Source organism: Lissotriton vulgaris, chromosome 5 (genome assembly GCF_964263255.1).
Source record: "Lissotriton vulgaris chromosome 5, aLisVul1.2, whole genome shotgun sequence".
In the NCBI taxonomy this organism is placed as follows: Eukaryota; Metazoa; Chordata; class Amphibia; order Caudata; family Salamandridae; genus Lissotriton; species Lissotriton vulgaris.
Window position 1 is genome coordinate 1,736,125,504 of NC_141693.1, and position 24,343 is coordinate 1,736,149,846.

Sequence of the window (24,343 nt, forward strand, 5' to 3'; positions counted from 1 at the left end):
TACCATCTTTTCCATTTGTCCCTAGTAGAATTAGAATTTGCTGTTCTCTATGATTAGGATAATACTCTTTTGTCAGGCTATCCTTGCCAGATTTATGAACATAAATTATATCATGTTTTGGTTTTGAGATCAACGCCAGATTTATGAACATAAATTATATTATGTTTTGTTTTTGAGATCAACGTTTACGCATAGGTTGTTGAGATGTTTAATTAAAGCGGTACATCGAGAATGTGGAATGAATATCATACTCTTACCAATAGAATGGAGTAACAAACCGTTAACTAGTTCAGTTGTAATTTTGTCACGATAGGAAATCAATAACATTAATATTTTGCTACGATTATTTTTTACAGAATTTTGATGGTTAAAGTCCTGATGAAGGCATATTGTATATGTCGAAACGCGTCGACTGGATGCCATCTAACCTCTTTTTAATTTGTTTTGTGAATACATATGTATCATTATATTGCTATTTTTATCAATTGTGACTAATGCACTTAATTTTAATATTCCTTTTTTATCAAATTAAAAAATTATATTTTTCCTAACTGAACTAGTTTGTTTGTTGAATCTATTGTGTACTTTCCTTAGTGTATGCCTGGGAGTGTTACTTTTCATGCAAATTCAAAGGTATGCATAGAGCTGTATCCTACCTTGACGGTGGAAGAGCTCCCATGGGACTTAAGAGATACGGTGTCATCTGAAGTGTGGGATTTCACTGGGGAAGAGATAGGATTGATCAAAGGAGTGGAGCCAGTGAAAATCATGATAAAACCAAATGTTGAATATCCAAGAACGCCTCAATACAAGTTGACCCCGGAAACGATTGCAGGAATAAAGCTCGTGATCGACTCCATGATTAGACAGGGAATGCTGAAAGAAATCGTGGGTAGTCCATGTAACTCCCCGATTATGGGTTTGCAGAAACCTAGTGGGAAATTCAGAATAGTTCAGGACCTCCAAAAGATTAATAACATAGTTTTTTCGTGTTGTCCAGTGGTACCGAATCCATCAGTGATATTGTTTCAGATACCATTCCAAGCTGAGTGGTTCACAGTGATAGACCTTTGCCAGGCCTTCTTTTCAATCCCATTAGATGAAGAGAGCCAATTTATTTTCGCATTTAAGCTGGAAAATCGCGTATTAACATGGTGTCGTATCCCACAGGGGTATGCAGAAAGCCCATCGATTTTTAACCAGCTGCTGAAGAAAAATCTTGAAAGTCTAGTACTGCCACAGAACTCGGTTCTAGTCCAGTACATAGACAACCTACTTGTTACGTCAGAAACAGAGGAAGCTTGTAAAATAGACACCATCACCTTGCTGAACCATTTAGCTGAGAACGGACACAAGGTGTCTCCGAGCAAATTACAGTACTGTCTTACAGTAGTACAGTACTTGGGTCACAGAATTGAAAAAGGGAAACGGAAGGTGTCACCAGACAGGATAGAGGCGATCATGAAAATGAATTCGCCAACGACACAAAGAGAGGTCAGGATGTTTCTAGGAATGGTTGGTTATTGCCGACAGTGGATAGCTAACTTTTCCCTGAAAGCAAAGCCCTTACAAAAACTGACGCACAAGGAGGTGAGTGATCCGGTACCATGGGACAAGGACTGTTTGATGGCATTCTTGCAGCTGAGAGAGGACTTGTGTCGTGCTCCTGCTCTGGGAATGCCAGATTACGAGAAACCATTCTTACTTTACTGCTGTGAAAGAGAAGGTTGTGCTTTGTCGGTTCTAGCCCAAATTCATGGAAATGCCCGTAGACCAGTTGCATACTTCTCGGCTACTTTAGATCCAGTAGCCGCAGCGTTGCCCGGATGTCTCAAATCCGTTGCTGCAACGGGTGTCAGCATTGAGAGGTGTGAAAGTATTGTAATGGGACACCAGTTAGTGGTGTATGTACCTCATTCTGTGGAACTGTTAATGACCAGGACCAAGACACAGCATTTGACAAATAACAGGCTCACGCGCTACGAGCAAGTTATTCTTGCTGCGGAGAACGTGACCCTTAAGAGATGCTCTGTCTTGAATCCTGCTACTTTGATGCCACTCCCCAATGATATAGAAGATGAAGAATGTGAAGATCACGATTGCCTTGATGTAACTGAACTATGCACCAAACCGAGACCAGATATTGTGGATGAGCCGTTGACCGACCCTGATGAAATTTTCTTTGTTGATGGCTCATGTGTAAGAGACAATATTGGTCAGTTGAGAGCAGCTTACGCTGTTTGCACCATTACTGGAGTTGTGGAAGCCGCTTGCCTGGAAGGAGTACACTCCGCTCAGGTAGCTGAAATCATTGCATTGACACGCGCCTGTTTAGCAGGTAGCAAGATTCAAGTCACCATTTACACCGATAGCCAATATGGTTTCGGGGTAGTTCATGACTATGGGCAATTGTGGTCTCAAAGAGGTTACATGACCTCTTCAGGTTCACCTATTCGAAATGGGGAATTTGTACGATTGTTGTTAGAAGCATTGCAAGGTCCGGCAGCAATTGCCGTTGTTAAATGTGCAGCCCACACCAAAGGTACTGAGTTTGTGTCCCAGGGAAACAGATACGCAGACGAGGTCGCACGTTACTGTGCAGAGCAAGGATACTCTTTCACAGAGGTAGAAGTGGGTGGGACACAGGAAAAGACAGAGTTAACTATGATGCTGGATACTGTAGACACCTGGGATGATTTAAAAGGCATACAAGAAAACACAACGGACTTTGAGAAAAAGACATGGGAAACCGCAGGTTGTGTAAAAAGTGAAATGGATTTTTGGGTTTCAGCAGATGGAAGGGCAGTGTTACCAAATGAGTTAGTGAGTCCAATGGCGAGACAGATACATGGTCCGGTACATCTAGGCAGAGATGCTATGCTTCGGGTATTTAGTTAGACCTGGTATAATTCCAAGTTTAGAGTAGCCGCAGAAGCAGTGTGTCAGCGGTGTGTAACCTGTCAACAATTGAATGTGGGAAAGAGAACACCAGTCACATTGAGCCACATAGGGAGGTCTGGGGGTCCTTTCAACCGGATGCAACTAGACTTTATTGAGATGCCAAAATGTAAACGCCTCAGATATGTTCTGGTGGTTGTCTGCATATTTTCCAGATGGGTCGATGCTTACCCTACACGCAGGTGTGACACACTCACAGTAGCAAAGTTATTGCTTAGGGAGTTAATACCGCGGTTCGGGGTGCCGACCTCTTTGGAATCAGATAGGGGAACACATTTCAACAGCGAAATTGTGAAGATGCTCTGCTCAGCATTAAATATTGATCAGAAGTTGCACTGTAGCTATCAACCAGAAGCTTCAGGAATTGTGGAGCAGATCAATGGGACGATAAAGTCCCGAATTGCCAAAGTGTGTTCATCGACATCTTTAAGCTGGCCTGATGCATTGCCATTAGTACTCATGAGTATACGTAGCACACCAGACAGGAGAACAGGTCTCTCTCCACACGAAGTTTTAATGGGGAGGGCAATGAGATTGCCATCAGTTCCAACTGCAGCTTTGTTGAATATCACAGATGATCTGATCCTGGATTATTGCAAGGGACTTTCTGATGCCATTCATTCTGTGTCTCTTCAGGTGCAGGCTGCTGAAATTCCATCGTCCAAAGACCTGTGCCACGACCTGTGCCCTGGTGATTGGGTCATGGTGAAGAAACACGTCAGGAAGAATTGCTTAGACTTGCGTTGGCGCGGACCCTATCAAATCATCTTAACAACGAATACTGCTGTTAAAGTTGGAGGGCTGCCCAACTGGATTCACGCCTCCCATACGCGGAGAGTTCCAGCGCCCCTGGAAGAAACAGCTCCTCTCTCGGATGAAAATCCAGCTGTGGACGAAGAATCAATAGAGGGGACCAGCCAAGCTGTGGGGGTGTCGGAGGAAGCTGGGAGCGTGTCAGATCAAGTGGAAGAAGGACAGGGCGACAGTGAAACTGACATGGCCACAGAAGGAGAAAGTAGCTGTGAGCACGAATCAGACACTGATCAAGCTGCAAGTGATCAAGAGTCGAGTGTGAGGACAAGAAGCAGGAGAACAAGGCGTGGAGAGACTAGTTGGCCTGTAAGAAGGAAGAGGCCGAGCTTGAAGTCAACTCCTGAGAGAACCCTTGCTCCTATATCCGAAGACTCAGACCTGGACGAAGGTGCACAGAATCCAGAAGCGGAGGGTCCAAGGAGATCAAGGAGGGTGCGTGTGCCCTGCAGAAGATACGCCACTCCTGAGTGGACCTACCTGGCAGCAGATGTCTTGTGCACAGAGATCCGGGAGGGTGAGGGAAGTGACAGTGACCAGCAGTGATCCCATCATAAAGTTGGAAGTGGCGTTGTTGGTGCCTGGAGTTGAAGCTGAAGGGTTACTGACACTCACTATTCCCAATAGTCCTTACCTGAGCAGAATAAGAGAACTGGTTTTAAACAGAGTAGAATTTTCCAACGTTTGGCACAACAGTATCCGTACTCGAGGAGACCATTCTTCGCCTAGAACTGTTAGAATATGTGATCAGAGCTGCTGGAACACGGGTGATCGTAGACACCGAAAGACATTTTGTAAATTAGCAAAGATTGAGAAGATAACCTAGCGCCAAGTGGAAGAAGAAAAAATTTAGGGACCTTTCCATTTAGTTGACGGAGAAGGGCTAGGGTTGTCTGTTGTTACAGTTCAAATGACTGATTTCAAAAGAGATTGCCAGCTTCCTGAGGTGTAGTTCGAGAAAGACTGAATGAGCAACGAGAGACTGTCGAAGAAATAAGGAGAAAAGACTTTACATTGGAAAAGAGACTAAAAACTACACTATCTGGAGAACATGGAGGCCGGCAACTCGAACCGCAAAGCGAAATGCATAATAGGTACACTTTTAGCGGGAGTAATTTTTCTTATAGTTTTAGTAGTTACTGTATCATATATAGTGGGACATGAAAACGAAACAAAAGCAACAGAAGCAAAGGTTGTGGTAACATCGAAACCTACTACTGCTGGTAAAAAGGAGGACAATACAGTGAAGGAAAAGGCTTTGCTAGCAGCAGAAGCTCGTAGGTTACACGTAGATGAGTCACAGGGAAACTTTAAATCAAACGCCTATGCTAAGCTGCTATATGAATACATTGACGCTATGGAGGCGAAGGACTACTACGTTTGTATGCAATTGCCAGCCTCTATAGATGAAGGTATTAGGTATCATCATGTCCCATTGACTTATGGGATTACATGTAGTTTGTTGCTTAGTATATTTTATGGACGAGATAGTTTTGAATACTATTTCTCAAATTTTGATGCAGTGTTACCAGAAGTCCCAGCTTACAAGCATATGAATAAATGGGACTATTATAAGAGTGAGGACCGATTAGGGAATTTTTTCATTCCTTGGAAAACTTTAGATACTTCACATGCCCGAAGAAATAATCTGACCTGCAAGGTATCAGAAATTGAGAAAAAGTTTATAGGGCAGTTGGATGACCGTTACCGGAGGCAGAAGATTCTGAAGGCTTCCGGCCAATGGAAAACAGATTGGACCGAGGAGGAAAAGTCACACAAAAGAAAGGGTAGTAACGGTCCAATAGCTTTAGATCGAACACAAAAAGGGAAGCTATGTATACATAGGGGTAAGACCTACTATGAAAATGTATTCGTGGGAGAAGTAAGTTGCGAACATGCCTTTCAATTAGAATACTACACGAAAGATTTCTTAAAAGGAATGCAGGTGATCCCAAATGTGTATTTTGTCTGTGGAAGAAATGCCTACGTGAAACTGCCGGATAATTGGTATGGTTCATGTTATTTGGCAATTGTCTTCCCCAAAATATATCATGCTAAGGATTTAGAGATCATCGAGGGAAAAACTCAAGCCAGAGGGAGAAGAGATGTAGTCGATGCTGAGGTAGTTGGAGATGTATTCGGCGCTATGTTCCCTCTTCTAGGATTAATACTGAATGATGTTAAGATCAGGAGATTGGCAACAGTTGTAGACAGACTATCCGCCAGTACTGCTAGATCTATAATGCTGGTGGAGGGAGAGATGCAATCGATAAGGGCAAGGGTTCTTCAGACCCGACTTGCTCTAGACGTTCTGTTAGCCAAAGAGGGCGGAGTCTGTAAGGCTTTGAAGGTCCAGGAATGTTGCACTTACATTCCAGACAATTCAAAACCTCTTGAGAAGTACATACGAAACATCACTGAAATACACCAAGAAATTGAAGATTTGTCAAAAGTAAATGTGTGGGAAAAAGTGGGTCACGGAATGGGTAAAGTTGGAGGTTGGTTCGCCAATCTAGGGAAAAGCTTTATATGGTACATACTGAAGCCTATCATCATAATAGTGATCTGTGTAATCATATTGTGGGGATTAGTGAGGCTGTATCAATGGTATAGGTCAAATAGGTTGCAAAGATCCATGAGAGAACAGGAGCAGAGACTAGCTGCAATGCAGGACAACCAGTACAGGAGTCTGAGGGCTCTAGAAATGATAAAACGAGGGAGCATTGCAACGAGTTCTGTTTGATTCAATTCAATGATGTTGTTGAGATGATGATGACCCCTGGAGGTCATCAAAGGGGGGAACTGAGAGAGCGCAATTTGAGTAAAATGTATAAGTACACCATAGTTACATGTTAGATGCACGAATTTAGTTAAAGCACTTAGAAGTGTCGAAAATATATAGAAATACATATACTCACAAGTGTTTAATCAATGTAGAATGCATATTTTAGAGTGTGAAGCTAATGTAGTAATGTTTAGAAATGCTAGAGTGCTGTTAAGACTCTATGTTATGTGGCTGTTGCAGAAGAGGATCTAGGCCCACATGCATCAAGCACTTTTGCATTCGCAAACGGTGCGATTCCTTAAAATCGGCCGTTTGCGAATGCAAAAGTGCTTTTTCAGATGCATCATCATTTCTGAATGGAATTCGCTGATTTTGCGACTTTCCAGAATGCGAATGCATTTAAGGAATCGCAAATTTGCGATTCCTTAAATGCAATGCATCATTCAGAAATGAAATTGCGAGAACAAGGTTTGGAAGTGCAAATTACCACGAGGTTGAACCTCGTGGTAAATTGCGAAAAATGTTTAAAATGTACTAATTTACATTTTAAACGATGTCATGTTACAGACACACATGTCCTTAGGACATGTGTGTGTGAAACATCCATTTCAAATTACATTTCGGGGGTGCAGGGGGGGTCCTTTGGACCCCCCCCTGCACCCATGAAATTTTCTAAGTGCCATTCGCAATTTCCATTGATTCCTATGGGCCTTTTGGCCCATAGGAATCAATGGGAATTGCGAATTCGCAATTTTGAAGTCACAAAATATTTGCGAGTCGGTAAAAATTGCGAATTTTACCGAATCGGAAATATTTTGCACTTTCCATGATGCATCCCGTTTTGCGAATCCATATTTGCGATTCGGTAAAATTCGCAAATTTGGAAACGCAAAACGGGAGTTTGATGCATGAGCCCCTTAATGCTGCCAAACGCAGAAATGTGCAGGCCTCATGGCAATGTCTGAAGAACGAAAACGTGCCTTTACAGTTTCACATAAGATGGATTGCTATTATTCAGAATATTATTGATCATATGTTAAAGTTATGTTTTATAGAAGTGTTTCATATAATCAGAGTGTAATAGGTAGAACTTGTTTTAGTTTAAGAAATAAAGGTTCACAGAGTGCAGGCCTCTTGCAAAGTAATTTAGTAGGCCTGGAAAGATAAAGTCGCTTCTTTGATCTGCATGTGCTAGTTAAATTCGGGTCTCGTTAAGCATAAATTGCTGACCATGTTCGAAGTTTTACGACTTGAGAGATAAACTGGAGGTCGGAATTTGGGGCCCAATTCATGGGTGTCTGTTTGCAGGTGTGAGGGGGTTCCAATCAAGAGAGTGATGAATAGAGCTCTGTCCGGGGAGACAGGCACAGGCCTGGAGGAGGCTTCAGGAATTTCCTGGGGGGTACCGGCGTGCCGAGAAGAAGCCTGGGAAGCAAGGTCAACGCTAACAAGAAGCCCAGAGGAGTATCAGTATGGAAAAAGCCAGAACCGAAACGACGTGAGAGGTGTACGTGAGGGGCGTCCCTGAGGGGCGTTTCAACTGTAATTGTGATTTTGTATTAGGGACAGCACCCTGGGGTGGAGTTAGAGCAGATGGCCTGAGGACCCTTAGAGAGTGGATGGGTAGGCAGAGAGGGCATGACTGCGATGCACAGATTTACATCAAAGACTAAGGGAAAGTGAGTGAACTTCTTTGGAAGTCACCACGGCTGACACCTTTTTAGGTTAAGATTCCGCTAAGTAGAAATGTCACCTAGCCTAGTGTAGGGACAGGCTAACCTGATTTTTCTCTTTTGTAAATGACGCTTAAGTTACAACTTGTGTCTATTCTTGCAAACCTGCTAATATTCGAGTTGGTTTTGGTGGTATTCTTCTGTCGCCTAAGATCGTTCAGAGAATTCAAGTTTGTTTTGGTGCCAGTATACCTTTTGAACCTTATATTGAGATGTTTGTATCTCCAATTATCTTTGGCTTTATAATAAAACTTTAAAACTTATTCGTGGTAAGTGGTTCTTCAGAGTCGTGCCAATTATTGGTTTGATTAACCTAGTAGGGGAATGCTTTTTACTCTATGACAGGCAACAAAGATTCCATCGACCTAGGTGGGGATTTAGATCTAGAGTGATCAGATAAGAGATCGAAAAATCCCGCCTTCTCACTAACAACGCGTTACTCCAGGGCAATAAAGATTCCATAGATAGGAGGTTATCTCCCTTTAGCAGGGAACATCGCTGGCTTTCTAGTGATGTTCCCTGCAAAAGGGTCATATCAGCATAATCCACCCGCTATGTTAGGGATGGCTAAGTCAGGATTTTAGCAGACGTTAGATTTTGGCGAAAACAGACGTTTTTGCCAAAATCTAATGTGTGCTAAAATCATGTGGGCTGCCTTGTAAATATTGCGATGTAAACATCAGTGATATTTGCAAGGTAGTCCATCTGGGCTACTCCCAGTAACGTCCACTTGCATCTCATTGAAGATGCAAAGGGAGGCGTTGGGAAAAGGGTGCTAGCATGCGATTATGCCTGTTAGCACCCTCTTGTAAATAGGGAGCAGGTTTTATCTCCGCTTTTTTAGCTTTGTAAGCCAAGATAGCGGAGATAAAGCCCTTGTAAATATGCCTCTTACTCTGCAACAGAAAATATACCTCAATACCAACACAAAACAGCAAATATGAAATAATGAAATTGGTCATCGTCGCCTCCCTGCAAGACCTTCTAGCATACATTCAATACAACTAACTTAAATTTTAAAAAATTGTCACCGTCCTCACTTTGAATTTTTGGGGGAAAACGTCGAATACTCCAATCCTATATCTGAAGAGCAAATCACGGTGTCCCCAATCAGTGGTGAAGCAATGCAATAAGTAACAACAATGAAGGTGCAGGAATACTTTCACCCCACTGTGCTTTCTACAGGCAACGTGAAGGTGAAAATACTTTTGTTCCTAACTTTCTGCTACATATACATGGATCACTCTCAATATGTGTGATTTTAGGCTGAATTCTTAGCATGAACCCAGGGTTCATGAAGTACTCTTTCTGTGACTCTTCAATGAGATCTTTTATGCTGGAGACATTCTGGTTTCCTTCAAATCCCCTTTAGGGTTCCGTCCTCCAGTCACTCTTCCATGCTCACATGGGCCAGACCACAAGTGTGGTTGGGTGTAGACACCACTGTACATTCTTTTTTTTTTAGTTCAGTAAGATTTTATTGAATTTTTAAGAATGGAGAAGTACATAAATACATACAAAAAATTGAAGAAGGAATTCATTAAAATACAAAGCAGCGAAAAAAGAATAATCATAAAAATACAGTCATCAATAAAATTCATCGCAAGAAAAAATTTGTCATTCAAAGGGAAACATAAGAAGGGGAAGGAAGGGAAGGGAGAAGGGAAAGGGAAGTATACATTTCCTAGCATAAATACTTAAATAAGTAGAGTTACCAATATGATATGAGCAATAAAACAACAATAGTTATAACTGTACATAAGAATCTATAGGAGACCAGAAAGATTGAAAAGTTGAAGAATTATGATGAACACCTTGTAATGACAATTGAGCACCTCTTCTTGTAAAGATAATCCAAGACCACCAAGCATGGACTGAAAGGGAACTAGCATCCTTTCAACAAAAAGTGATGGATTTTAACGCAGCCGATACCAAAAAATTAAATAATTTTGCTTCATCATCATCAAGGGGTACGCTCAAAGCAACAGATTTACATATAACTAAATTATAAGAAGGTAAATCAGAAATAGGTAAAATTTTCTGTATAACATTCCATACTTCAGACCAAAATTTCAAAATAGTCGGACAATCAAATAACATATGACGTAAGGAACCAGGATGCAAATTGCAATGCCAACATACATTAAATGGCAATAAGTGAGCTTTAAATAAACGCAATGGTGTCCATAAAGAATTAAATAAAATATAAGCATTAGTTTGATAAATTGACACTGGTAAACATCCAGAAATAGAATGAGTCCATATTAATGACCAGGAATCGTTTGGAAAAGATAAAGATAACTCATTATTTCAAAAAGTAGAAATTGTATCAACATTGGAACCTAAGGATAAGGTGAGTTTCTTATAAAATACAGACACCACTTTAGGGGATAAAGAAACAGTATTACCATATAGCATAAAATCAGCTGTCATTTTAGAAGGAATGCCATTTGGGAAGGAATCTAAAAAAGAATTACAGAGAAATTGATATTTTGACAGATCAGATAAAGGCAGATTAAATTTTGATTGGAGTTGAATAAATGGAATAAAAGCATCATCCATGAAAACATCTCCAAGATAAAAAATACCTTTAGCAATCCAGGAAGACCAAAAGGAAATATTCCTATTTAATTTTATTAAGGCACTATGCCATAAGGACAAATGTACCGTAGAAAGTAAAGGGGATTCAAAATTGGAGTCTAAATCATTAAAAATTAATCTTGATGATTTAATTATGGAAGAAGAATGTACAATTTTAGATACGGGAGACATAGTTAACAGGGACAATAAAGGAAAAGGTTTGACAAGGGAAGTCTCAATATGAAACCAGATAGGGGGAGTAAGCATAGGAGAGATATTAAACCATAACGAACTCTGTTTAAGGATAAACGCCTTATGATACAGAAGGAAATCAGGTAGGGCAAAACCAACATGACAATTGGGAATTTTTAATTTTTTATAAGCAATATGGGGAGGTTTATTATTCCATAAAAATTTCGATAAAAGTTTGTGAATATCTTTATAAAATTTGAGTGGAAATTGAGTTGGGATCATTGCAAGAGAATAAAATATTTTAGGGGCAATAGTCATTTTAATAGATTCCATTCTCCCCCACCAGGAAAGATGAAGGGAGGACCATTTGGATGTTTTTTGTTTAATATATTCTAGAATGAAGTCACAATTTAATTTTAAAGTAGCATGAAGGGATGATGAAAAGAATATTCCAAGGTATTTCAATTTATTCTTTTGCCAAACGATATCCTGTGAGGGTAGCATATCATGAGTACATAACATATTTAGTGGAAAAAATTCAGTTTTACTAACATTTAACTTATAACCTGATACAGTAGAATACTTAGAAATAATATCCAGCAAAAAAGGAACAGAGGAAACAGGATTACTAATAAATAATAACACATCATCAGCATACGCTAAAGTTTTAACAGTAATATCATTGATAGTAATACCATGAATGTTATCACATTTACGAATGTAATTAAGAAATGGCTCTATACGAAGTAAAAACAAAAGAGGGGATAGGGGACAACCCTGACGAGATCCTCTGAAAAGAGAAAATTGGTTAGAAATCTGGCCATTAATAAATAATCGAGCTGTGGGAGCATAGTATAAAGCAGAAATCATACGAATAAAGGAGGGGCCAAAATTAAAAGATAACAAAGTTTTAAATAAAAATTGCCAATGGATTTTATCAAAAGCTTTTTCAGCATCTAATGCCATAACACCAGCAGGGCTAAGGAAAGTGGAGCTTTGTTCAATAACATGTAATAACGTCCTCGTATTATTAGCAGAATATCGATTTTTCATAAAACCAGATTGGTCAGGGTGAATAATTGAATGAAGGATAGGTGCTAACCTGGAAGCAATAATTTTAGCATATAGTTTACAATCTTGATTGATCAAGGAAATGGGACGATAATTAGCAACAAGGGTAGGATCTTTATCAGGTTTGGGAAGGACAACAATTAAGGCTTCAGAAAAAGAACCTGAAATAGTACCTGATGAAGAAAAATGAGAAAAAATCTGGTTCAAAAAAGGCAAAAGATGATGTTGAAACTCTTTATAAAATTCTGCAGGGATACCATCAGGACCAGGGGATTTTTTCTTTGGCAGCGATTTAATGGCTGAGAGAATTTCCTCATTAGTAATGGGTAACTCTAACTTAATTTTATCAGACGAAGAAATGTGAGGTAAATCAGAATGTTGTAAAAAGGAATCAATTATAGAATTGTCACAATAATCTGGCTTATTATATAAAGTGGAATAGAAATTCAAAAACTCATTAACAATCTCATTATGGGAAAAAGCAATTTTACCTTGAGGACATTTAATGGAGGTAATCTGAGTTTTGTCTCGTTTAATACGTAAATAATTAGCTAAAAGTCTACCATACCTATTGGTGTTAAAACGAAATTTAGCATTGGATTTAGAGAGTTGTATCCCAGCTCTAGTGCTGAGAATAGCATTAAAATTCATACCTCAGCTTTTGTAATTTTACTTTATATTGGGGATCACTAGACGTAATAAATAAACGCTCAAAAGGAGCTATTTGTTTCTCTAAAGATTTAACATGTGAATTAAACTTCTTATTTTCATGAGCCATGATAGAGATAGTGGTACCCCTAATATAGGCTTTAAATGCATCCCATCTAGTGGTAATGGAGGTAGAACCTTCCGGATTGAATATAAAATAATCCTGAATAGCCTGGAGTAATTTGGGTTTATGAGTGTCGTTAAGGACAATGTCGGAATTCATACGCCACCTCGACTGTTTAGTGAATGAAGATGATACATTTAAAACAAAAGAAATCATAGCGTGATCTGAAATGTCGATGGTACCAATGGTAGGGTCATTTGCAAATTGAATAAGGGAAGGGGAAAGGAAAAAATAATCTATTCTGGAGTGGGAATTATGAGGATTGGAGAAAAAAGAAAACTCTTTACCAGTTGGATAATGCAATCGCCAAATATCAGCTAACTTGGTGGTTTGAAGAAAAGTCTTAAAGGTATGAAAAGTCTTGGACGGTCGAAATCGAGATGTAGACAATCTATCCAACAAGGGATCTACAAAAATATTGAAATCACCACCAAAAATCAATGGAGCATTTCCCAACTTTAAAACTTCAGACGTAACAGTGGCCCAGAAAACAGGATCCTCTGACGTAGGGCCATAAACATTAATCAAAAAGAAAATAGAGTAATGAATTTTAACTTTAGCTATAATATATCTGCCATCAGAGTCCGAGATCTTATGCAAAACCTGACAATGCAACCTTTTGGCAAAGAAAATAGCGACTCCATTCTTTTTACCTGCAGCAGGCGAAGAGACAATAGAGTCTACCCATTTTTAATTCATATAACTTAAAACTTTATCATCAACATGTGTCTCTTGGACAAAACAGATGTCAGCCTTAGAATTACCTAAATAATCTAAAATTTTTAAACGTTTTACTGGATGTCGTAAACCTTTCACATTAAGAGAAACAATTTTAATATTATGAACATTAGCCATTAGGATGGAAGAGAAGGAAAAGAAAGAAATGGGAACAAGAAGAAGGTAGGATAAGACAGGTTAAGAAAGTAACTCTGACTGAAAAATAGGAAAGGGAGAAACAAAAAAGAGAGATTAAGGTACAAACATACAACATAAATAAAGACAAGGAAACGCACACCCGTTCCTCAAGCATGGCCAGTTACCGTTGGAGCTCATGAAGAAATTTAGTGATAAACCTGTCACAAGAATCCAGCTAGATGAAGTCAAGAATTAGGATCTTGTGTATCCATTGATGGAGGAGCCTGCTGTTCAAGGAAAAGACGAAGATCTTCTGGACGTTGAAAAGATTTAGAGACATTGTCTTTCCAGACTCGCATTGTAGAAGGATCAAATAGTCCATATTTGAAACCAAGGCTCCTCAGTTGCGGACGAAGAGAAGAAAATTCTTTACGAATAGCCACAGTTTCTTTAGCAAAATCCTGATGGATGAAGGTTTTGGTTCCATTCACCAACAATGATGGTATTTCACGAACAGCTTTCCGAATAAGAACCAAGTGATGATGACGCAGGACCTTAAATATCATCTGCCTTGGCTTTGAATGACGAGGATTACGAAGTGACGGAACTCTATGCGCTTTATCAATTTAAAATTTTTCTGTGAACTTAATATTCAGGAGACCAGGTAGAAGAGATTCAAGATAAAGCCGACAATTGGTCCCTTCAACTTCTTTAGGCAAATTAAAGATGCGCAGATTATATTGCCTATTGCGATTTTCTAAGTCCAACAGCTGAGTATGCATTGGCATAATTCTGGTCATTAAAGGTGTAAAAGCATCCAACTTATTCTTATTATCTTGGATTTTAATGGTATTATCCGACACCTTCATGGACATAGAAGCCATATCTTTACGAACATTTTTAACTTCTGAGGCAATGGAGTTAGTATTCAAACGTAAGGCTTTAATTTCCTCCAAAATCAGAGCCAAAGAAGGTTCTGAGGATTCCACCACTTTAGATTTTGTTGGAGGAGGGGAAACCTGCTGCTTCCTTTTATTAGTGGGAGGATTTTTTGAATCCATTTTGAGGAGAAAAAATATGCCTTAATATGAGGAAAAATAGAGTGAAACAAAATATCCTCAAAATGTGAGGAGAAGTGTTGTAAATATGGACAAATGCGTCATAAAACACTGAAGAAACCCAGGTGCAGCAGCTAAACAGAACTGTAGGCGGAGCTAGGCCCAAGCCAGCCTCTTTCTTAAATAACTCTCCGCCCCCAGGCTCACAATCTCGGCAGTACCTCGAGTAGCAGCAAGGAGCAGAAGCATGTGAGGTGAGGAGAAACACTACCGTCGTCCAAAAACGGGTGAGTAGAGGCTTCAGGAGGCAAGCGCCAGTAATTTCGCTGGGTTTCTGACAGGATTTCGTCATTAATTTGAGCTAAAAGCTCTGAGGAATCACGGAGTTCCGGTGTCGGCGGCCATCTTGGTTGACGCGCTCGCGCGTCTCCACCACTGTACATTCTATGGTGTGTATTGCTGCAGACCACTCTTCAGCCATTGGTGCTCAGCAGGGTGTCGTCACACACCACTCCTCTGGCACACTGGCTGCGGCAGACAGGAAGGACCGAACTAGAGATGTTGCATCGCTCCGCCCAGCACAGGCTTGGTTGCTCCCTCGAGGAGAAGCAGAGGCTTGGACTTCCGCCACACAAATCTATGCCAGCAGTCACAGGGCGCCAACAACCTTCCATTTGGAGGTTATTTGTTTGAAATATACAAAAAACTCAGTTGTAACTTATAGTAGTCTCATGGGATCATGGTCGATCTGCCAGTCATCTCTAGCTTCTGACGACTATCACCTTCCTTAAGCGATTGTGGCTGGGTACCTTCGAGGATGTGATCTAATGGGAAGAGCGGCCGACCTTGGACGTGGGAAACCAGGTTTGAGTCTCGGCGTCAACTCAGCATCCTATTATTCTGAGCAAATCACTTAATCTCCCAAAAGTGAATGTGTCCCTGGGCAATATTATTAGTGCTCATGTAAAGCCCTCCAATTCCTTCTGGTCAAGTTCCCGCTATAACAAAATTGCAAAAAAATAAATAAATATGCAGAGCCTCTGGGCTGTCTGCAAAACTCATTGCCAGTGTTAATATGAGCGTTCACTCACTAGAGATTGAAAGTACTGGCTAATCTGAGACGAAGCCTGCAGCAAGCCCGGCATCAGCCTCTGTCCCGAAGTGACTCACCAAAATCCTCCAAGTAGAACCCCCAAGAATATTATCTTAATGGAACCAGCACTGAAGTGGAATGTTGTCAGAATATAACGCATCTGACTTTATTGAGGAAGGCAAAGGACTCATCGGCACTCACTTCCACATTGGCCTTACTCAACTGTCCTATTTGCTCTTATTGGCCCTTCAGTCATTTTTAGTAAACCTCATATCCCTGGAATTCTGGAAATCTGATCAGTGCTGAATTAAACCCTGTGGAGGCTCCTAAGCAGTCGAAATGTCGGGGTCCCCCAAGCAAATTATCTCCTAATACCCAATGCACCAGGTTCTTTTTCAAACTGCCAGCTGCCAGAAGATGAGCTTTTAAGAGACAAACTTATGTGAATCTGATGTGTCTGGTTTATGTACTTTAAGTTATATTTTGATCTGTTGTTGCGGGGCCCCTAAAAGGAGTGGGGACCCTATGCCGGTGCCAATTTTGCCTATTTGGTAATCCGTAACTGGGAATGGTATAATGCTGGCGTCAACCTCTGAGGTGTCTCCAAGGGCCTCTAGGGCATTTTCCACCTCCACTCAAGACAGGATGCCAGAGTGTCCACTTTCTGACTTGCAGGCACAGGACCTCCAGAGTGATCTCATTTGACAGAGTCCTACCTTGGGGCATCCCTCTCTTGGGAGATGCACCGCCTTAGTTCTTTCACCCCAGCCTGTCTGCATCAACTCGTAGCTTCACCTGGTAACTCATCTGCCTCAACCACGAGAACATTCTCTCTCAGCACATACTCAACAGCCAATCAGAATAGTTGCTCAAACATTCATATATTTTTAGCCCATGATAACATCATGGGAAATGTAAGAGTAAACTGCTTTATAACAAAAGACCAACAAAGTCATCCTAGATGTGGCATGAAGCTATTGCAAAACTCGCGGTCTTCATTGCAAAATCTATGACGTAATCAAGCTGGCTACTCCACTTTTCAAATCTGGTCTTTAGAATTCACTAGTTTGTGCAGAGTCTCAGCCACTACTCATTAATATTGTACTATCAAGACATCGAATACATGTTAAACATTATCTATGTGAATAAAAAAAGACATTTGAAAAACAGACAAGACAGGCCTGTAATGTGGGTCCAAGATTGCATGGTCACCTCCTCTGACATCGTCAAGGTCAAAGGGTATTAAATGTCTCTAATGATGGCCACCAACTAACTAGCCGTCTTTTCTGTAATATGTACTTAAAAGATGGCCAGGGTTAGTACTATGATCCTCCAAATTGTTTACCTAATCCTATGTACTTCAAAGTAAGTTTCAAATTGGAACCGCAGTTGAATAACAGAGGATCTTTATTGCAGTCTTCAGGGCTGAGCACTTTGGAAAGATGGCTGCATGTTTGAAGGGGATAAGATGGGCAGGCAGCAGTACTTCCTGTGTAAGCCACGGGGATATTGACAATTCTATAGGCCGCACACACCCTTTCTTTCGAGAGTTCCAAATCAATCACACTTTACTTTGAAAATGCAATATTTCTCGTTTTTTTTCAGGGTCGGTCATAAAGAAGTCATTGTAAATTCTTTGTTCAATAGATTCACGCACCTCCTTCAAGGGCTTTCATTGTGTGCTCGTGTATAATCCATACTGTGGCAGTTTTAGGCAAATGTAAAAGTCGTTTTCTGAAAGAGAATGTGTTGGGCGTCCAGTGAAGATCCATGAAAGAATGGATGCCGAGTTCAGAGCCGGCAGAATGCATTAGCTTTCTCAAGCACACGGTATACGCATTGTTCTGATTGGGTCCCACTGGCTTTACTTACTGAAGTGCATTATTCTAAACATAGAGCAATGGGGTCTATGAGAACATATTAAAAACAAAGTCACTCGCAGAAAAAATACAAGCTGGGCAGAACATAAAAGCACTTCCAATATAAGACTATCAACAGAATACTGAATTTTTCTCAAACTCCGTAAGGCTACACTATAAGACTCATAAAAAGTAATTCATGATGGATATTTGTAATTTACAACACCTTACGTTATGTGGTAAGACTTTTATATAGTGCGGCATTCTCCATTTCCAAGGAATTCTTGGGGGTCTCAGAGTGCAGAGGAAGGTATGGGGGATATTCTCAAGAACGTCCGATAATCATCGCCAAAATAGGTTAACGCAAATTTTCATATCTCTGTCTATCGGGGGTAAATAACTCCGTGTTAACGGCATATTCGCAACCCGGTGGTAACATGCAATAGTTTCCCGATAACGTGCCAAATGTCCGCGATGAAATCACCGGGACAGCAATAAAAATCTAAACTACCTCGTGAAAAAAGTTGCGATGGGCCCAACTGCGATAAAAAATGTTGCTTTAAGCAGCGCCATACCTGCAAGCCCCACAAGTCAGGTGGCAAAAATCACTATAAAAGCGGCAGCAAAAAACACTAACAAAACACATACAACTGCGAACCACCACGGAGGTAGCTGGAGCAAGTACAGAGGACAACCAGAACCCCACAAGCCCCACAGAGGACCAGCCTGGGACCATCATTGGGAAGATGGTGGCAGGAGTTGGGGGACTGGACACTGCACAACAGAACTTGAGCCAACAGGGTGAGTAACGACCAGTGACCGGTGGGACCGGGGGAGATGGGCACAATGGCACACATGCACAATTAAGTATAGCACATCTGCGAACAAACCATGCCCAAGAGTCACAACTCAGACCAAGAGCCCAATTTACCCAAGTCTGCAACATCTCAGCACTGGATAAGCACAGAAGTGAAAGACACACCACCTGAAAGGGATAAGGGCACGCAAAATCAGAGCTGAAGTGGCAACTCACCGACAGTGCAGCACACACACATAAGAATCAGAGAACCTCAACATTGACAACAATGTGGTACAAACTGCAACACTTCCACAACAGAGCAGAGGACACAACTGCTGCTGCTTGTGTGCAGAAAATGGCCATTCGCATTTGGCATAGCAGGAAACTGTGAGATGACAATGTACAATTACAACCTCACATCCGTGATGGTGTAGAAATGTCAACTGTCTCACATCAAATAGACATCTCCTCACAAACAGTCACAATGTACATTGTCATGCAGTCTGTTAGTAAACTTGTGCAATGCGTGAACATACATATGAACACAATGTCAATTTGCATCTCCTCTTCACATTGCAGAGAGAGAATCAACATCTCCTGCAGAGCAGACCAAACAACACAGCACTGATGATGAAGAGGACCTCCCCAACATCGACACCGACACCCTCCAAAAGCTCACAGAAAAGCTCCAGCACCCCACCTCCAGGAGCATGGCAGCCCAGCTGCATCCCCGCACAGACCACACCCCCTGCACAGACCACACAGCAGGAAGCACCCACCACCACGGCTGTCTCCCAGGATACCCACGACCAACACATGGTATTCCAACCCCATGTGTAAGGGTGCCAGGAGAAGATGGCTGATCAGCTGCGGGTGGGGCTCGACCTCATGGCAGCCAAACTAGATGCCATATGTGGGTGTCTAAGTCCCATCATGGACCACTTACAGTCCCTAACAGAAGCCCACCGTCCGCTCCATGCTCTCCAACAATCCATGGCTGACATCGCTGGAGTCATAACTCTGAGCCAAGAACAACTGTATATTCAGAGTGGCTCCAGTGATGTTACCCAAGAGTTGGGACACATAAGGAGAATGATGGGGAGCTTGGAGCAGATGCAGACGGAAAGAATGTTTGCCACAGCTGCATACCAGTGAGATGTAGCTGCGATCTTCCATGCCCTGCATATCCTCTTCATGGCATTGCCATCTCAAGGCCTGGCGCAGATGAATGCTTCTGCTACCACTCCATCCACATCTCCACCCCCTGAAGTGCCAGTGCCACAGAGTGCGGCAGACATTCCATCACCGGCTCCTGATGTGTCACTGCCACACAGTAATGCAGACAAAACACCACCACCCACATGTGAGGCACCTGACACATCAGAGGACGAAGATGATGATGAATATAGCTTTGTGGTAAGAATGAAGTAGTAGCATTCATCTCCGCCATATAGCAGTTTCAGCTTGGTTCTGCCCTCTGCATCATGCCATGGAATAACACCTTCCTCTGTCCCCGATATACTCATCGACACTCAACTTGGACCTCGACATGTCTGGTTACCAATGATACAGCAATCACACTGCAGACTGAAGTCTTCCACTTCCGATGAACTTGTCATTCCCTAAAGGACTCTGGCTGGCCCTCCACTTGGCAACAATGTAAAGTGGGGTTTGCATGGCCCTGTACTGATCCAGCTTCAACACACCACTGAATGTGAATAAAACATTCTAATTCACACAGATGTGTCATGGCTATGACCAATCATGTATGTTAGTATGGATGAATGTAGGGACAGTAATTCCACAAAAAGGTACTCCCTGGGTAATGCTATCAATGCGCATGTATGGCCGTGACCCAGATAGGCAGTGAGACACACATTGTCATTCAAATCAACGCTCGTCACAGTTGAAAACAAGTGAAGGTGCGTAGACTTTATTAGTATATGTTTGTCAGTGTGGGCAAGATAAGTGCCACAACATGCAGACCAATCCAGCAGTATGTCATAAAGAGGAACGTTGCCAAGCGCTGCTATCCACTCTGAGTGAGTGCCTCACCTTTCACAGGTATGTGTTAATCCCCATTGGTGTCCGCTCATGTAGTCGGAGTCCAGGCGAATGCAGCCATGTCCACTGTTGTCATGGGATACGTGACCAGATCTCCAAGATGCAACAAGGTGTTGGGACATGTGCAATGGGTTCCAATCAGTTGTGGCTGCAGGTATGTAGTTACTCGTCCATGAAAGCGATTGCAGCTTCGTAGGCCATCATTTACAACATAAGGTCGTTGTCGACTTCATCAAACAGGACGGCGAGTCCATCCATTAGCAGGTCCGGACAGATGTGCTGCGTCCAACCCCTTTCACCAATTATCACTACAGCCCAATAGGGGAGCGGTTCAATGTGGTCACTGCACATGAGGATCTGTGCAATCTCCCAGGTCCAGCTGCCAGCATGTATGCCAAGTATCAAGGCATACCATAAACGGGTATCACAGTGACACTCCTGGTTGTGTGCCAACAGGGGGCGCACACACGTCAGAATCCAGTTCATCTACGGTCCTTTAGGATAGGCAGACAGCCATGCACCACTCGAATATGTACAATCGACAATGCAACACAGTTTAAACGCAGGTGACGTTGGCAAGGCGGAAGCTTAGTCGGTAACTGATCTGCAGCAGTGCCAATGGCAGTGCCCCCAGTAAATGCAGCATACGTGCACGGTACCGTTCCATGTGACAAGGGTTGTGCATGTGTACGGGATGTTCTGCCATTGCGTCAGTGGCTTTGGTTGAAGCAGCACTGTTCTGACCTGCTCCAGTTCTGTGGATGAAATGCCACAGCTCAGATAAATGAGTTGTTTTAGTGTGCAACGGTTGTACGCCTGGGATGGTGTGAAAGTAAGTGTGAAGGCCATTCCATGCAAGAGAAGTTCAAGCAAGGACTTCTGTCTGTGCGGTGTGTATACATTGGTCTTTCGTCGGGCTGTGTGTAGTGTGGGAGTCATCATCAGCTGCTATAGTATCTCTCAGGTGGTATCGGGCACATGCAATTCCGAGGTCGGAGGTGCAGATGTGCTCCCACCTGATGTTTCAGACAAAGAAGCTTTCATCCCTAATTTTAGTTAGTCATCTGCTTCCATACAGGAAATGTGAAGTGGCTTGTTGGGGGTGGGGTGGGATGTGTGCGACTTTGGGATTCATGTTTGACATGGCTTGCATGTGGCAAATGTGCGGCATCAATGTGCGTTACGTTGCCTCACAGCTGCTCCTCCCTCCCCCCTAGCCTTTTTACTTGTGTACGGTTGCATCACTTGCACTCCTATGGCACACCATTGTCATGCCTGTCTGTGCATGTCCACAAGCCTGACAACGACACAGTGATGTTGGCCGTTGAAGGTGGGCAGCCACGTGAGTGTAGACCTATGGTAAGGATAGGACGGACACAGATGTAGCGTTCATGCCTGACTGAACTCGTGCTGTGAGTAGGGCTAGGCATTTGGCTCATGCTGTGGCAAAAAGGATACACACAACACTTGGCATGTATGAGCCAAGACCCAGAGCAGTCTTGCGCTCCTTCATTTCTCCGTTCGTGTGAGCCCACCATCCGGGTGCATGCTACATTGCAACATTGTCGATTGTGGCGGGGTAGGACCGACACTACAACAGAGACACACACATTAGTTACTTTCTTGTCCAGGCCAGAACTGAACCATTCCCAGAGCCCCAGGCAAATTCTTCACACCCCTACGCTGGACTGGCGTACGCCAGCCCAGCCCACTCTGCTTACGCTTACAGGGGGAGACGACAAAGTTACATGTCCAAGGTGTTAGTCACTGCCTGAGATGACATGGTTGCGTCCGCTGTCCACAGCACAATGTAATGTGATAGGGCCCGGGGCCATCATGCATACATGATGACCACACGGACACACTTAGATGGATAGTGGAACTGGCAACGGGCACGTGCGCTCGGACCCTTTTTATTACCAAGGTCACATGTCCAGTGACATCAGTGCTGGATGGGTGTGGGCTGAGTGTAAGCCAGCCCTCATGGAGTGGTTGGTGCTGGCAACAACTAGAACCATGATCATCAGATCACACACACAGATTCAATCATAAAGGGTCCATGACTTGAGCTGCACTAAGGTAGGGGCACCAGATCTGAAATCACACACAAAGGATTCTAACATAAAGGGTCCATGACATGAGCTGCACTGAGTTAGGGGCACCAGAGCTGTGCATGCTTACGTGAAGAAATTGTTAATGATTATGTCCCTTCGGAATATTCCTGCTGCAGCTGCAGTGGGGTGTGGTACGCCTGCCTTATCTTCATCATCATCGTACCAGGTCTTCCCCTCTGCCTGAGGTGACATTGTTGTGTCCGCTGTCCACAGCACGAAACTCAATCATAAAGGGTCCATGAGTTGTGGAGCACAGAGTTAGTGGCACCTGAAGAGCTGAGCGGGTGCACAGCCAGCGATGATGATGTGTCCTTGCAGGTCAGGATTGGATTTGATATGTGTGAGTCCTGCTGACTGCAGTGTAGGCCGGAGGCAGCGGTCAGCAAGGGCCCACAGCCATGTGGCATTGACTTGAGCTGCACAGAGTTAGTGGCACCTGAAGAGCTGAGCGGGAGCGCAGCCAGCGATGATGGCGTGTCCTTGCAGGTAAGGATTGGATTTGATATGCGTGAGTCCTGCTGACTGCAGTGTAGGCCGGAGGCAGCGGTCAGCAGGGGCCCATAGCCACGTTGTGTTGACTTGAGCTGCACAGAGTTAGTGGCAGCTGAAGAGCTGAGCGGGTGCGCAGCCAGCGATGACGGCATGTCCTTTCAGGTCAGTATTAGATTTTATATGTGTGAGCTCTGCTGAACGCAGTGTAGGCCGGAGGCAGCAGTCAGCAAGGGCCCATAGCTATGTGGCGTTGATTTGAGCTTCACAGAGTTAGTGGCACCTGAAGCGCTCAGCGGGTGAGCAGCCGGTGATGATGTGTTATCCGGGCGTGCCGCACTGGATGCAATGTCTGTTGCCAACTGGACTGCACCATAAATGAATCAACACACAATTTGAATTGGGGGACCTGCTACCCGCAGTGTAGGCCGAAGGCAGTAGTCAGCACACATATGACTCCGCAGTGCTGTGCCGCTGGGTGCGCGGGTGGCCTGTGTCGTGGAAGCCAGCGATCAGCTGAGGAGGCTGGTGGTCACGGCAGTAGGACTCGTAGCAGGGTGAGGGACGCTGACCTGGCAGAAGCGTTGGCCATCCCGGAAGGGAACCCGCCCAGAGCCCCGGCCTTTTTATTCACACTCCTATGCTGGACAGGTATACGCCGGACCAGCCCACTCCGCTTACGCTTGCGGGGAGGGGACAAAGCTACATGACCGAGGTCTTCCCCACTGCCTGAGGTAACATGGTTGAGTCCACTGTCCACAACACTACTAACACCAGCAGTGTATGTCCACATGCAACTGTCTGTGCTCTGCATACTGAAGCCTGTACAGCACATCCCCGCCACACTTGGCATTGTGTTCATTCTTATTCATTGGTGACTTGCCTCCTTCACACATTCTTGGTTCCCACCTCTCCCCACATTCTGCAACTGTGTGGCTGTTTTCGGAAGGTCAGCTGTCTTGTGATGCGCTGCCTCGGTGGTAGTCCGTGGGGAGGTACGGGGGTCCTGGGGGTGGTGGCGCTGGGTATTGAGACCCATTGGGTCTCGAGC